Source organism: Leucoraja erinacea, chromosome 2 (genome assembly GCF_028641065.1).
Source record: "Leucoraja erinacea ecotype New England chromosome 2, Leri_hhj_1, whole genome shotgun sequence".
Lineage (NCBI taxonomy): Eukaryota > Metazoa > Chordata > Chondrichthyes > Rajiformes > Rajidae > Leucoraja > Leucoraja erinaceus.
The window spans coordinates 24,288,123-24,305,416 of NC_073378.1; positions in this window are offsets into that span (position 1 = coordinate 24,288,123).

A 17,294-nucleotide genomic window follows, 5' to 3' on the forward strand; every position below is an offset into this window, starting at 1 on the left:
GCAAGCCCCAATCAGCATCAATGGTGTTGGTGTGGAAATGGTTCAGAGGGGAGAAGAGGGAGTGGCCATGGGCGCAACTGGTCCTTGATTATGCTACTGGCCTTGCCGAGGCAGCGCGAGGTGTAGATGGAGTCAATGGAAGGGAGGTGGTTTGTGTGATGGTCTGGGCTGTGTCCACAATTTACTGCAATTTCTTGTGGTCTTGGATGGAGCTGTTCCCAAACCGAGCCGTGATGCATCTGACTGTGGCGCATCTGTAGAAGTTGGCGAGAGTTGTAGGGGACATGCCGAACTTCCTCAGCCTTCTCAGGAAGTAGAACCGTTGAGGATGAGAGCACATTCGCTATAAGCAAAGACTTGGATTATTTTAAAGTGTCTGAGCATGAACGGTGTTTCTAACATAATGTCTCAGCTTTTATACTCAATGCCCAGACCCATTGTACAATAATCTATAATACAATATATTAATAACTGTAATACTATATTAATATCTGTAATGCCCATAATAATGCAAGACAGAAGTCGGTAATGCAACCACAGACAGTCCGTGGAAGATCACAGTCGCTGAGGTTAGTGTTGTGCAGTGTTCAAGAGCCTGATGGTTGTTGGGGGAAAAAACTGTTCTTGAGCCTGGAAGTCACGGTTTTCAGGCTCCTGTACCTTCTTCCCGATGGTAGCAGCGAGATGAGAGTGTGACCAGGGTGGTGTGGATCTCTGATGATCCTGGCTGCCTTTTTTGAGGCAGCGACTCCTGTAGATGTCTGCGGTGGTGGGGAGGTCAGTATCTGTGATGGACCAGGCAGTGTCCACCATTCTCTGTAGACCCCTTCATTCCTGAGTTGGTGAACCAGGCCGTGATACACCCGGTCAATATGCTCTCGACCGTACATCTGTACTTTAAGAGAGTGTTCATCGACTGAATCTCCTCAATCTTCTAAGAAGTAGCAGCATGAATGGGTTTTCTTTATGATGTCATCAATGGGCTGCGTCCAGGACAGATCTTCAGGAATGCACACCCAGGAATGTGGCATTTAAGAGGCTTTTAGACCGGCATGTGGATGTGCAGGGACTCACTAGAGGGATACCATCCGAACGTTGTTAGACGGCAGGGCAGTACTCTGCATATCGCCAACTTGGACAATTTACAATTTTTACCGAAGCCAATTAACCTGCAAACCTGCACGTCTTTGGAGTGTGGGAGGAAACCAAAGATCTCGGAGAGGATGTACAAACTCCATACAGACAGCACCCGCAGTCGGGATCGAACCCGGGTCTCTGGCGCTGCATTTTTGCTGAAAGGCGGCAACTCTACCGCTGCGCCACCGTGGATCACATGCATGCGGGTTGGCACATGTTCAGCATGACATTGTGGGCTGATTGAGACAGTTTGCAGAGTTACATCACGCAGTAAGGCCTTGTGCTTTTGGGTTTAAGGTTTCATGCGTCACATCCCACCCTGAGACAGCGCAAGGTTATCTTATCCTGAGGAAGTGCTGCACTGTGAGAATGCTATCCTTTATGCAAGAGATTAGACAGAGCCTCTGCCTGGAACAAGGGTGCAAGTTGTAAGAGTCAGGCCAGTCAATGGAGAAGATGAAACTCAGGAACAATACAGATGGTGTTGGGAAGATGGAACAAGCTGCCAGATGAGGTTGTCAAGGCTGGTACAATAACAAAAAAGCTTTTGACACTCTGGCCGTCATCAGTCAGAGTATTGAGTATAGAAGTTGGGAGGTCATGTTGCAGTTGTATAAGACGTTGATTAGGCCGCATTCAGAGTTATGTGTAGGAAGGAAGTGCAGATGGTGATTTACACCAAAGATAGACACAAACACACATTGATATCTTCAAGTGCCTCAGAATAAATGTCATCGGCAACTTGTCCTGGACACCCACATCGAAGCGATGGCGACGAAAACGCCTCCCTTCCCCACCAACGTCTACAGATACGCCGTGGAAAGCATTTTATCAGGATGCATCACGGCATGGCTTGGGAACAGCTCCATACAAGACGGCAAGAAATTGCAGTGAATTGTGGACGCAGCCCGGACCATCGCACAAACCAACCTCCCTTCCATTGATTCCATCTACACCTCATGCTGCCTCGGCAAGGCCAGCAGCATAATCAAAGACCAGTCGCACCCCGGCCACTCCCTCTTCTCCCCTCTCCAATCGGGCAAGTGATTCAGATTCAGATTCAAACTTTATTGTCATTGTGCAGTGTACAGTACGGAGACAACGAAATGCAGTTAGCAAGAGGTACAGAAGTGTGAAAACGCACACCTCCATATTCAGGGTCAGTTTCTTCCCAGCTGTTATCAGGCAACTGAAGCATTCTACCACCAACTAGAGAGCGGTCCTGACCTCCCATCTACCTTATTGGAGACCCTCGGACTATCATTAATCGGACTTTACTGGACTTTATCTTGCACTAAACGTTATTCCCTTTATCCTGTATCTGTACACTGTGGGCGGCTTGGTTGTAATCATATATAATCTTTCCGATGACTGCTAAGCACGCATCCACAAGCTTTTCACTCTACCCCTGTAAACTAAACTAAATACTTGGTGTATTCCCTCAGCCTTCCTCAGGCTCCCTCGGGCTGTCTCCTCCTTTTTCCTTTCTTCTCCCCGCCACCCCCCATCAGTCTGAAGAAGGGTTTCGGCCAGAAACGTTACCTATTTCCTTCGCTCCATAGATGCTGCTGCACCCGCTGAGTTTCTCCGGATTTTTGTGTACCTTCGATTTTCCAGCATCTGCAGTTCCTTCTTAAATCACTTGGTGTGATTTGTGTATTAACCAGCACCTGCTGTTCTTTGTTTCCACAAAATACTCGTTTTGTACCTCAGGGTCAGTGTGGGCAAGTTGGGCCGAAGGGCCTGTTACAACGCTGTATCACCTACATCCTCCGATCCAAACACACAGTTCCTGTGGGAGTTTTGTGCGCTCCTCCCTACTTCCTGGTAATACTCTTGTTAATGTCGGAATAAAAAGCTTTGGGATTTTCTTTAATCCGACTCTCCAAAGTCATTTTGTGGCCTGTTTTAGCCCTTCAATTGGCCCACTTGTACATAAAATATTGAGTGGTGTTTATTTCAGACCAAGGATGTTCTTTGTATTAGAATCCCAGTCATTATGCACTACTGTGATAGTCCGAAGCAGGTTCATAATTCATCTACATAAGTCATAAGAACAGAATTAGGCCATTCGGCCCCATCAAGTCTACTCCTAAATTCAATAATTACTGATCCATCTTTCCCTCCTAACCCCATTTTCTGTAGTACAGGTGTCGGGGGTTATGGGGAGAAGGCAGGAGAATGGGGTTAGGAGGAAGAGATAGATCGGCCGTGATTGAATGGCAGAGTAGATTTGATGGGCCGAATGGCCTAAATTCTGTTCCTATCAAAGGTCACGTAAGTCTCCAGAAATAACAGGATAGAAAGTTTATAAAGGGAGACGAGAGTAAGGTCGGGTAAAATCAGGGTGGTTGTGGGGGGAGGGGTGGTGAACACCAAATGGAAGTTGTATTTGAATGCTCATGGCAGAAGGAACAAAGTGGATGAGCTTGTAGCACAGTTGGAAATTAGCAGGTGTGATGTTGACGGCATTATGGAGACGTGGCTGCAAGAGGATCGCGGCTGTGAGCTGAATATTCAGGGTTATTCATCCTATCGGAAAGACAGGAAGCTGGGCAGAGGGCGTGGGGTAGCTCTGTTGGTTAGGAATGAAATTCATTCCTTAGTGAGGGGTGACATGGGATCAGAAGATGTAGAGTCCTTGTTGCCAGAGGCTAAGGGTAAAAAGATGGGAATTATTTACAGGCCCCCAAACAGTCGCCAGGATATAGGGTACAAGTTACGTTAGGAGGTAAGATTGGCATGAGATAAAGGTAATGCTACAGTGGTCATGAGAGATTTCAACATGCAGGTAGACTGGGAAAATCAGGTTGGTTCTGGGCCCCAAGAAAGGGAATTTGTAGAGTGCCTCCGAGATGGATCCTTAGAGCAGCTTGTATTGGAGCCTACCAGGGATTTGAAATAGGCAATACTGGATTTGTAAGGGCCCTGAAAAGTAAAAGGGGGCATGCAGGTACAGCATGCAGTTTCAAGAAAGCCAATGGCATGTTTTTTTTGGCCTTCAGAAGGAGCTTCGGTCGCCTCCTCCAGGAGGCGATTTTTCCAGAATAGGAGCAAAGAGGGGGCCTTCTGCAGTTGTACAGGGCCCTGTTGCCGGAGGGGACCACACCTGGAGGTATTGTGAAGCCGCGGTGCAGTTTTGGTCCCCCCGGGAATTTGAGGAAGGACATTCTTGCTATTGAGGCAGTGCAGCGTAGGTTTACAAGGTTAATTCCCGGGATGGCGGGACTGTCATATGAGGAAAGATTGGAAAGACTAGGCTTGTATTCACTGGAATTTAGAAGGATGAGGGAAAATCTTATAGAAACATATAAAATTATAAAATAACTGGACAAGCTAGATGCAGGAAAAATGTTCCCAATGTTAGGGGATGTCCAGAACCAGGGGCCACAGTCTAAGGGGCCACAGTCTAAGAATAAAGGGGAGGCCATTTAAAAGTGAGATGAGCAAAAACTTTTTCACCCAGAGAGTTGTGAATTTGTGGAATTCTCGGGAATCAAAGGATATGGGGAGAAGGCAGGCACGGGGAACTGATTGTGGATGATCAGCCATAATCCCAATGAATGGCGGTGCTGGCTCGAAGGGCCGAATGGACCATATGGACTGCACTCTAGGGTTCAGAAAGAGATGGCTTTAGAGATTGTAGAGGCATTGGTAGTGATATTTCAAGAATCACTAGAGATTGGAAAACTACCAATTTTACCCCGCTGCACAAGAAGAGAGAAAAGTAGAATAGTGAGAACTATAGGCCATTAATCTGACTTCGGTGGTTGGTAAGATTCCATTATAAAGGATGAGGTATGTAAGAAAGAACTACAGATGCTGGTTTAAATCGAAGGTAGACACAAAATGCTGGAGTAACTCAGCGGGTGAGGCAGCATCTCTGGAGAGAAGGAATGGGCAGTGTTTTTGGTCGAGACCCTTCTTCAGATAAAGTATGAGGTTACGGATTACTTAGTTCACCATAAAATAGGCCAAAGTCAACATGGCTTTGTGAAGAGGAGGTCTTGCTTGACAAATTTGCTGGAATTCTCTGAAGAAGTAAATAGCAGGACAGACAAGGAGAGTCAGTAGATGTTGTTTACTTAGATTTTCAGAAAGCCTTTGATAAGGCGCCACACGTGAGACTGCTAAGGAAGATGAGAGTCCATGGTATCAAAGGGCAGATACCTGCGTGGATAGCAGGTTGGCTGGATGGCAGAAGACAAAGAGTGGCAATAAAGGGGGCTTTTTCTGTTTGGCTGCCAGTGACTAGCGGAGTTCCGCAGGGCTCGGTGCTGGGGCCGCTACTCTTCACGTTGTATATTAATGATTTGGACGAGGGGATTGAAGGCTTTGTGGCCAAGGGCAGGTAGTGTAGAGAAAGCAGGGACTCTGCAGAAGGACTCTACAGGTTGGGAGAGTGGGCAGAGAAGTGGTAGATGGAATACAATGTAGCAAAGTGTGGAGTCATGCATTGTGGTAGTTGGAATAAAGGCATAGACTATTTTCTAAATGGGGAGAGAATCCAGAAATCGGAGGTGCAAAGGGACTTGGGAGTGCTGGTGCAGGATTCCCAAAAAGTTAATCTGCGTCGAATCGGTAGTAAGGAAGGCAAACCCAATGCTAGCATTTATTTCAAGAGGGCTTGTATACAAAAAACAGGGATGTAATGCTGAGGCTCTATAAGTCCGAAACCCCCTCCTCCCCACCCTACATCAGTCTGAAGAAGGGTTTTGGCCCAAAACGTTGCCTATTTCCTTCGCTCTATAGATGCTGTTGCACCCGCTGAGTTTCTCCAGCACTTTTGTCTACCTTCGATTTTCCAGCATCTGCAGTTCCTTCTTAAACACTAGAGGTCACAGCCTCAGAATTAAAGGACGTTCTTTTAGGAAGGAGACGAGGATAAATTTCTTTAGTCAGAGGGTGGTGAATCTGTGGAATTCTTTGCCACAGAAGACAGTGGAGGCCAGTCCATGGATATTTTTAAGGCAGAGATAAATAGATTCTTGATTAATACGCGAGTCGGAGGTTATGGGGAGAAAGCAGCAGAATGGGGTTAGGAGGGAGAGATAGATCAGCCATGATTGAATGATGGAGTAGACTTGATGGGCCGAGTGGCCTAATTCTGTTCCTATTACATGACCTTATGACTTATGACCTTATGGACAATCAAGCCAAACTCACGTACGTACAAGGCCAGAGCTTTGGGATGTGTTGAGGTTGTGAGAGACACTGAATTGTCTGCTCCATTGTGGCCAGAATGTATTAAGTAAGGAGGTAATTAGATTTACGAGGATGTTACCAGGACTCGTCTGATCTACAGGGAGAGGTTGGGGCAGGCTTGGACTCTCTTCCTTGGAGTGCAGGAAGATGAGGGGTGATCTTATAGAGGTGTACAACATCATGAGGGGAATAGATCGGGTAGATGCGGTCTTTTACCCCCAGAGTAGGGGAATCGAGGACACAGGTTTAAGTTTAGGGGGAAAAGATTCAATAGGAATCTGAGGGATAGCTTTTTCACACAGTGTATGGAACGAGCTGCCAGAGGAGGTGGTTGAGGCGGGGACTATCCCAATCACTTCCCAATGCTGGGTGAGGGTGGGATGGAGGGAGGGAATGTGGGGAGGGGAGAGGGCTGGTGGGGCTGAGAGACGGGAGGGGAGGGAGAGTGGAGTGAGGGGAGGGGAAAGGGATGGGGTTGGGGGACGAGAGAGAGGGGAGGGGAGTGAGTGAAGTGATGGGAAGGGGAGGGGGCTGGGGGGGGGGACTAAGGGAAGGGAATGAGGGGAGGGGGAGTGTGTGTGGAGGGGAGTGTGGGGAGGGGAGGGGGCTGGTGGGGAGAGGAGAGGAGGTGAGGGGAGGGGAAAGGGATGGGGGGGGGGGGGAGGGGAGGGGAGTGGGGGGAGGGGGGGGGGGGGGGCTGAGGGGAGGGTGGGGGAGGGGAGGGGAGTGAGGGCAGGGGAAGGGGCCGGTGCTGCCTTTATCTCCCAGCAGTCGAGCTGCCTCACTGTCGGTGCTGCCTCTTTCATGTCTCCTCACGCAGACAGGCAAACCGTGGCTAAATGTGTTCCCGCTGAGCCCAGCCCTGCCTGGGCCGCCAGCTTTATCTTTCTTACATCCAAGATCTTAATCTTGTGATAATGGAGTTGAACGGGGTAGGTCCCCAGGAGCATGAGCCAGTGCACAACCTGCTGCTGCCGCCCCTCAGCAACTTTCCACAAGCACCCTAAACCCGAGCCCAGCTTGTTGCCTGCCTGCTAATTGCGCGGAAATATTGTTCATATTTCCTACAACCAGCTGAGACTCGAGTGAAACTGAGAAACTATTTTCTCACTCGTCAGCCAGAGCCTGGGATAGATTCTAACGGGCAAGGAGCTGGGAGCAGAGGAAACCTGTCCCAACTTTTTACATATCCCGCACCCAATATCCCAAATGTTTATTGCCTCTAAACAGCTGAACAGGAAGGTGTTTGGACAGTTTGCTACTAAACAGACACTTTAGTGTTTGGTTGGTGTGTCCTATTGTTGCTCAATGTACCATTAATACAACGATAGTTCTATTTGACTCCTGATATACATTGGAATTGTTGCATCCAAGTATCAGGCGATTATGAATCGATTTGCTGCTTGCTGTCTGTCTGTGGGCAGCTGCTTTTTTCACCTAGGCTGAGCTGCAGCAGCTCCAACCTGCATTGTGTGTGCTGCAGGTTACACTTCCCAGGGAAACGGTTACCATGTTCCCCTTTCTCTCCGCCTGCCTTTCATGTGAAGAGAGCGGAGTGAGTGCATGATCACAGAGTGCGTGCGGCAGGGACTCAGGCCCACTTTCATCCCAAAAATATATACGATTTCCACAGTGACAGTAAGATCACTGAAACAAAGATGGCGCGGGTTAAATTTGTGCGGCGAATGTTCTTGTAAAATGCGGTGGTAAGATGGCGGGGATTGTGGGTCTGGGGAGGGGGGGGGTGGGGTGGGGAAGAATGGTGCAGTTTGCCCGATATAATGAGAAAACGCATAGGAGCCGAGGATTTCATTGTCGATAATACATAAACACAGATGAATTCTGTCTTTGGTTTGTTCATGGTTTTCACTCTGCACAGCAGGGATGTTCTTAAGAACTTGCCCTCAGCGTAATTTCTCTAAACAGAAGCCAGAGACCCAGTGAGATGTGATTATATTGCGATCAGCTCCATAGGAATAGTGTTCTAATGTGAGTTGATGAAGGAGTGGTACACGTTCACATTGTGGGGATTTATAAATACGCTCTTATTACTCTCGCATTTTACTGACGACATGTCGGGCAGCTTTGTTGTTCCAGATATATTTAGTGATTGACAAGAAGATGTCTGCTGTCTTGAGCGTCGGCAACTCCTGCCATGTTGCCTGCTAACCAGGAGATCAGAAATTATCGATTTCATGCAAGTCCGTGACTGGATACGCAAGTGAGTTTTAAATGTGGGAAGACCACATATAACACAGTCGGTTACGTTTCTGTAAAGACAATAAAACCGCCTGACTATGGTTCTCTTTCAGGTGATGCATTTCTGAGTTTATTTCGTGCAGGGTTAGCGTCGAGTACATCCGCAGATTCTGCCGCAGTCCCAGCAGCCTTTGTGCGCCTAATCTTTCTCATCTTGGAACTTGTTCAGTCTTTTCAAGGATTAAAGACGCAAAATAGTGAACGATCCCAATAACTGGAAGTAGCCCAGGCGATCTTTGCTTTGTTTTCAGCCACAGCCCAGGAAAGGATGGAATATGAAACTTTTCTATTTCTCTGTTGACGATTGTCACACATTCCACCCCTTTTATATTATTTGTCTTTGTCGAGGGTCCCAGCGCGCTGTTCTCCAGTTATATTGCGATGAATGCAATATCGGCAGCACAGCCGCCAGCTTGCAGGTATCTGTGAAGACCAGGGCGTAGGCTGCTCCGGATTGTGTGAATAAAGACATCGCCATTGCCGCAGTTATCTCCGTGCGTGTAAATGATGGGCTTTCACCCACCTCTGCCGCCGCTGTTACATGGTCCCTTCTCAACAACCTCTTTCCCCATCACCTCCACACTTAAAACACAAACAATAAAACGCAAAGTGTGATTTAACTCGACAATCACCTGATTGGAATTCATTATAAACTATTCCGGGAATGATCCCCATTACATGGGGATTTTTATAAACCATTTTCCTGTGAAGGTCACCAATCCGGCGATCCTTTAGATATTTGGTGCACAGAATCCTCTGGAAACTGTGAAAAATATGTAGCGGTTAACAACATTAACGAAATAATGTCTATTAGTCCCGGACGTGATGGGAAGTTTAAAAAAAAAAATCAAAGAATAGCATCATCATATCCGAGAAATATAATTGTGCTTTTGGAAATTGTACTTGCTTATTGACGGAATACCTGGCTTTTTAAAACAACTGGAAAAAAATCCGTAAACTTCACGTTTGCCTTTGTTAACGGGCTTGTCAAGTTGCTCAATAAACGGTGGACATTGTGGATCATTTATCTGTTTGTGATGTTGGCTCAATCAGTAATTAATCTGTTTGCCCCGAACATCTTTGTCACATAAGTGTGGACAATGCTTTTGTGGGTAAATATGAATAGATTATTTAGAAATCGCAAAGGAAATAATATTTAGAAAAGGAACTGCAGATGTTGGTTTAGACCGAAGATAGACACAAAATGCTGGAGTAACTATTTAGAGATATGTAAAGGATATTTCTATCTGTGGCGTTTAGCTATCAACACCACAATACAACAATGTTTTGTCAAAATAGATGCATCGATCAATAATCAGAGCTGGCGTGAACCTCTCTCTGCTTAAATACTATTCCGGAGCTGAAAATTAATGTTGGGTTCAATGTACAGATGGTTCCCAATTATTATGTTCTAATTGTGAATAAAATGAACATTTATTATTTTTACACATTTAGCCGTTTTCTGCAATGCAGCTTTAATTTTCACAGATATTTGTGAGAAATCTTTTGTCTGTTGATTTGTGAAATGATGCAGGACTTGTATTTTAATATGCTATTTTCACCAAAGGTTATCTTTGCATACATTTCCCCCCTCATTTTACGGGCATTCGTGTTTTTTTAATTTTCAAAGTGAGAGCTTTTTGACTTTTCGACTAAATGAGACAAACCTGTGGTCACATTAAAACCTTTTCACCGTCAAGCTGTCGCAGTTTGCATCAACCAAGATTCCGCTCTAAATGTGGACTGGAATTTTTTTTAGTTGTTTAAGAAAACCTTTGGCTGTTGGAAAATTGGGATATTTAACTAAAGGACATACATGCTTTCTGAAATGTCCTCAGCATTGCAGTAAGAGGGAGGTTTGCGACGGTCCAAGTACTTTATTCATATATAAATATGTTTCGGATCTCTGATTATGAAATAAATGAGCACATGTTGGTAACATAAATATAAGATGCACACCAGCATTAATTCATTGCGACTAACCTTGTGGTGTTGCTTTTCGCAACTGTCTAAAGGGATATATTTGCAAATCCATTATCAATAGCAAAGGACAGTGTTATGTCCCTTAGCACGCACTTGAACAAATATGTATTCCACACAGCAGGGTATTTTGGAGAGTTTAATGTGCAGGCAAAGTAGTTATGGTCAAAATTATGAAATGCTTAAGTGATTTTAATGTTGCCGTGTTCACTGTGACAGGGAGACATCGTGTCGACACAGCCCTGCTTATGGACGGTCAGACTGGCATTGTTCCCGCACCATATGTAACGCAATGCTACAATCAAACATTGCCAGTTTTAATATTAAATAATATTACAATTCAAACCACATCAGTACAATGCCCTAAATTAATAATCATTCAACTCACAATACCCGTGCTTTTTGGGAGCCTGTTGTTTATTTGTTATTCAGTAATAAAATCCACTTGTTATTGCATTTTGATCGGCTTTTCTTAAGCAAGGGTTACAACAGACGTGCATTGTGATTGGGAAGCCTTGGCGTATCTAAGTGTATCGTAGAGAGGAATTATTATTATTATTATATGATCTATATTGTGTATCAGCATTTTTGACGAGGGGCAGTTATTTAATCCCAATGACATTAAAATGGCCTTGGGAAATATTGAACACGTTTCATGAGTGTAATGTGACCACACATGGATACCGTGCTAACATACATGGGTCATGTAGACCTTGCATTCTAGCTGTGTCTCAACCTATTGAAATACCGAATGCATTGATGATCCTAATTCTCCATAAAGCACAATGTCCTGACTCGCATATTCTCACTGTGAGAAAATGAAGCAGTGGAAGGAACTGTTTGAGGAACGCCACTGTATTTCGTGGCTGATGGCCTCTCCTGCAATGTTGCAGGAAAACCACTGCCGACAAGCAGCATTGCTCCTCCGCACTCTGCTTCAGTCGGGAAATTTCAAAGTGTTCCCGTGACGGTGCACGAGAATTTCCGCATCGATAATCACCTGACGGGAACAATTACTGGTGGATCCGCAGCTTCAATCGACCTGCCTGTTCCACCTGTTACCTGCCTTTTCCAGCTTTCCTCTCCACCCCTCCCCCCTACAATCAGTCTGCGGATAGGTCTCAATCCGAAACGTCACCTATCCATGTTCTCCAGAGATGCTGCCTGACCCACTGAGTTATTCCAGCACTCTGTGAAACGTCACCTATCCATATTCTCCAGAGATGCTGCCTGACCCACTGAGTTATTCCAGCACTCTGTGAAACGTCACCTATCCATATTCTCCACAAATGCTGCCTGATCCGCTGAGTTACTCCAGCACTCTGTGTCCTTTTGTCAACCACAACCCTCCCATTTCCCAAAATTCAGAAGGTGATGAGGGAGTTTAAAATATTCCATTAGTCGCAGAGTGATACAGCGTGGAAACATTCGGCCCAACTTGCCCCATCTACACTAGTCCCACCTGCCCACGTTTGCCCACGTAGCCCTCGAAACCTGTCCTATCCATGCACCTATCTAAATGTTTCTTAAACGTTGTTTTAGTCCCAGCCTCAACCACCTCCTCTGGCATACCTTGATATCTGTAGAAGGGTTTCGGCCTGAAACGTTGCCTATTTCCTTCGCTCCATAGATGCTGCTGCACCCGCTGAGTTTCTCCAGCATTTAGGTGTACCCTATCCTCCTCTGGCAGTTCGTTCTATACACCCACCACCCTCTGTGTGGAAAAGTTGCTCCTCAAGTTTGTATTCAATCTTTTCCCCTTCACCTTAAACCTATGTCCTCTGGTCCTCGATTCCCCTGCTCTGGGTAAAGGAATCTGTGCGTCTACCCGATCTATTCCCCTCATGATTTTGTACACCTTTATCCTGCTGACTCTTTCTTCTACTGATAATAGTTGTACAAAGACACTGTATTCAATGTGTGACCTTCCCCAGTCCAGTTGTCCCAGAGAGATGGTGGGGGCTGGGTCCAGGAGCTGTTGTTACTGGTGTCTCTGGGTGCCCACGTTTACATCACCCATGTTGATAAGTACAAACACCTTGGTGTGGGTTAAACTGAACAACTCCATGAAGGGGAATACTCTTTGTATAATCACACTGCTCACTGTATATAGGGCCGTGCACTGTATACTAGACTGTAAACTGTGCTGTACACAGCAATGTACACTGTATATTGTCTACAGTATATTGTAATGTACAATGTATATTCACTATGCCGAACGGTATATCACACAGTACACCCTGCTGTACACTGCTTACAGCACTGTTTACTCAGTGTACACTGTTTACTCACAGTATAATGTACACTACTAACTGTTCACCATTGTATAATCAGAGCTGACCAGGGTCATTATTGCAGGTAACGCACGACCTGGGAGATGTCCCTTATCAGACAGTGGTTCTGATTTAAGAATAAGGAGTAGGCCATTTAGAACGGAGACGAGGAAAACACTTTTTCTCACAGAGAGTGGTGAGTCTGTGGAATTCTCTGCCTCAGAGGGCGGTGGAGGCAGGTTCTCTGGATGCTTTCAAGAGAGAGCTAGATAGGGCTCTTAAAAATAGCGGAGTCAGGGGATATGGGGAGAAGGCAGGAACGGGGGTACTGATTGGGGATGATCAGCCATGATCACATTGAATGGCGGTGCTGGGTCGAAGGGCCGAATGGACTACTCCTGCACCTATTGTCTATTGTCCACACACCGGAACCACCGTCTCCTGAGGGTCAGCAGAAGGTCGGAGGGTCAGACAGTCCCGAGGGTCAGTGGGGGGGGGGGTCAGCGGGAGGTCCTGAGCTTGCTCACACCTCTCACGGTCCAGGCCACAGTTAGTGTGCAGCTTAATGTCAAGGGCATGTCCCACTTAGGCGATTTTGTTCGGCTACTGCCGTCGACATGGTCCCCCCCTCCCCTCCCCCAATGACAATGTCTACAACAACCGACCACCTAGACGACGTCAAGCTGCCGACAACCGCGACCCTTTAGGACGTCCAACTACGACCACACCTACGACAACCGGTTAACCTACGTCCACCCACGACAAGCTAGGACAAGCAACGACCCTGTCGGCGACAACTGAAGACAATTCAGTCGCCGGTACCTGTCGCCGGTTGACGTAGGTAGTCGCCAATGAAGTCCGCACCCGGCGACAACCAACGTCACCTGGCGACAACCAGCGTCAGGTACACAAAAAAGCTGGAGAAACTCAGCGGGTGCAGCAGCATCTATGGAGCAAAGGAAAAGGGCAACGCTTCGGGCCGAAACCCTTCTTCAGACAACCAGCAACATCCTGGCGACAACCTACGACAGCACCTACGCCAGGAGAAGACAAGCTACGTCTAGCCCACAGTCGCCGAAAAGTTTAGAACATTTCAAAATCCAGCGGCGACCAGAAAAACGTTACAACTCTTTAGGCGACTTGAGCAGACAACTCATGACCATACAGGCGTCACCCCGGGAACATGTGATGACAGCCTAGTCGCCGACAAAATCGCCCAAGTGGGACAGGGGCTCCAGGCATCACTTCCAATTAGCTTTTCATGACATACAATGAAATCTTACATAAGTCTTGCCACAAGTGCATCAACACTTCGATGTTGATGAAGTTTTGGTTTAAGGATGCAGAGTGGAAACAGGCCCATCGGCCCACTGAGTCCATGCCGACCGCTGATCACCTCGTACACTAACGCTATCCCACACACACACGGGGGACAATTTACCAAAGCCAATTAACCTGCAAACCTACAAAATGGCGGCGCTGTAATGGCACGGCCCCTGCAATTCGTCTGTCCATTTATTTTATTTTTGTCCTGTTTGCTGTGATTTTTATAGTGTTTTTTAACAGTGTATATAGAAACATAGAAAATATGTGCAGGAGGAGGCCATTCGGCCCTTCGAGCCAGCACCGCCATTCATTGTGATCATGGCTGATCGTCCCCTATCAATAACCCGTGCCTGCCTTCTCCCCATATCCCTTGACTCCACTAGCCCCTAGAGCTCTATCTAACTCTCTCTTAAATCCATCGAGTGACTTGGCCTCCACTGCCCTCTGTGGCAGGGAATTCCATAAATTCACAACTCTGGGTGAAAACGTTTTTTCTCACTTCAGTCTTAAATGACCTCCCCTTTATTCTAAGACTGTGGCCCCTGGTTCTGGACTCGCCTAACATTGGGAACATTTTTCCTACATTTAGCTTGTCCAGTCCTTTTATAATTTTATATGTTTCTATAAGATCCCCCCTCATCCTTCTAAACTCTAGTGAATACAATCCTAGTCTTTTCAATCTTTCCTCATATGACAGTCCCGCCATCCCAGGGATCAATCTTGTGAACCTACGCTGCACTGCTTCAATCACAAGGATGTCCTTCCTCAAATTAGGAGACCAAAACTGTACACAATACTCCAGATGTGGTCTTACCAGAGCCCTATACAACTGCAGAACCTCTTTACTCCTATACTGAAATCCTTTTGTTATGATGGCCAACATTCCATTAGCTTTCTTCACTGCCTGCTGTACCTGTAAGCCAACTTTCAGTGACCGGTGTACAAGGACGCCCAGGTCTCGCTGCACCTTCCCCTTACCTAACCTAACCCCATTGAGATAATAATTTGCCCCATTGTTTTTTCCGCCAAAGTGGATAACCTCACATTTATCTATATTTTACTGCATCTGCCACGCATCTGCCCACTCACTCAACCTGTCCAGGTCACCCTGCAACCTCCTAACATCCTCTTCGCAGTTCACACTGCCACCCAGCTTTGTGTCATCCACAAACTTGCTAGTGTTGCTCCTAATTCCCTCTTCCAAATCATTAATATATATGGGAAACAGTTGCGGCCCCAACACCGAGCCTTGCGGCATTCCACTCGCCACTGCCAGCCATTCTGAAAAGGACCTGTTCACTCCTACTCTTTGCTTCTGGTCTGCCAACCAATTTTCTATCCATGTCAACACCCTACCCACAATACCATGTGCTCTAATTTTAGTCACCAGTATCCCGTGCGGGACCTTATCAAAGGCTTTCTGAAAGTCTAGATACACTACATCCACTGGCACCCCTTCATCCATTTTACTAGTCACATCCTCAAAAAAATCCAGAAGATTAGTCAAGCATGATTTCCCTTTCATAAATCCATGTTGACTAATCCTTTTACAGCTATTCAAATGCCCCATTATTACCTCTTTAATAATTGACTCCAGCATCTTTCCCACCACCGAAGTCAGGCTAACTGGTCTGTAATTCCCCGTTTTCTCTCTTGCTCCTTTCTTGAAAAGTGGGATAACATTAGCTATCCTCCAATCCACAGGAACTGATCCTGAATCTATTGAACATTGGAAAATGATCACCAATGCGTCCACTATTTCTAGACCCACCTCCCTGAGGACCCTGGGATGCAGACCATCAGGCCCAGGGGATTTATCATCCCTCAGTCCCATTAGTCTACCCAATACTATTTCTCGCCTAATGAAAATTTATTTCAGTTCCTCTACCCCCTTCGATCCTCTGTCCTCCAGTACATCTGGGAGATTGTTTGTGTCTTTCTTAGTGAAGACAGATCCGAAGTACCTATTCAACTCTTCTGCCATTTCCTTGTTGCCCATAATAATTTCACCCGTGTCTGCCTTCAAGGGACCCACATTTGACTTTGCTACTCTTTTTTCCCTTTTGCATATCTAAAGAAGCTTTTACTGTCCTTCTTTATATTCCTGGCCAGCTTCCCCTCGTACATCATCTTTTCAGCCCGTATTGCCCGTTTTGTTTCCTTCTGTTGTCCTATGAAAGGTTCCCAATCCTCTGGCTTCTGGCTACTCTTTGCTGTGTTATACATCTTTTCTTTTAGTTTTATTCCACCCCTAATTTCTCTTGTCAGCCACGGTTGCCTCCTACTCCCCTTAGAATCTTTCTTCCTTTTTGGAATGAAATAATCTTGCATCTTCCGGATTATGCCCAGAAATTCCTGCCATTGCTGTTCCACCGTCATTCCTGCTAGGATCCCTTTCCAGTCGACCTTGGCCAGCTCCCCTCTCATGCCTTCAGAGTCCCCTTTGTTCAGCTGCATCACTGCCACTTCCGATTTAATGTTCTCCTTCTCAAATTATAGATTAAAACTAATCATATTATGATCACTACCTCCAAGCGGTTCCTTTGCCTCGAGTTCTCTTATCATATTTGGTTCATTGGACAACATTAAATCCAGAATTGCCTTTTCTCTGGCCGGCTACAATACAAGCTGCTCTAAGAATCCGTCTCGGAGGCACTCTACAAACTCTCTTTCTTGGGGTCCTGAACCAACCTGATTTTCCCAGTCTACCTGCATATTGAAATCCCCCATCACCACAGTGGCATTACCTTTGTTACATGCCAGTTTTAACTCCTGCTGCAACGTACCCCCTACATCCGGACTACTATTTGGGGGCCTGTAGATAACACATGGGGGGTAGGTGGGGGAAACTTTTAAATCTCTTCCCTGCATGGGAGACCCGACCTTTTACCTGTCGGGTCTCCGTTGTCGTTGGGGCCTAGCACCGTGGTGAGGCCTCCAACCAAAACGACCTGGGGGCTCCAGTCGCGGAGTCTGCGGACTTACGATCGTGGGGCTGGCCGGCCTCGTAGCGTGGGGAGCTGTGGTGGGGCGAGGCTGCGGCCAGTCTTCGGGGCTTCGGGGGCTCCAGCTGCAGGCCTGTGGACGGTGACATCGGGAGTTTGCGGGTCCCTG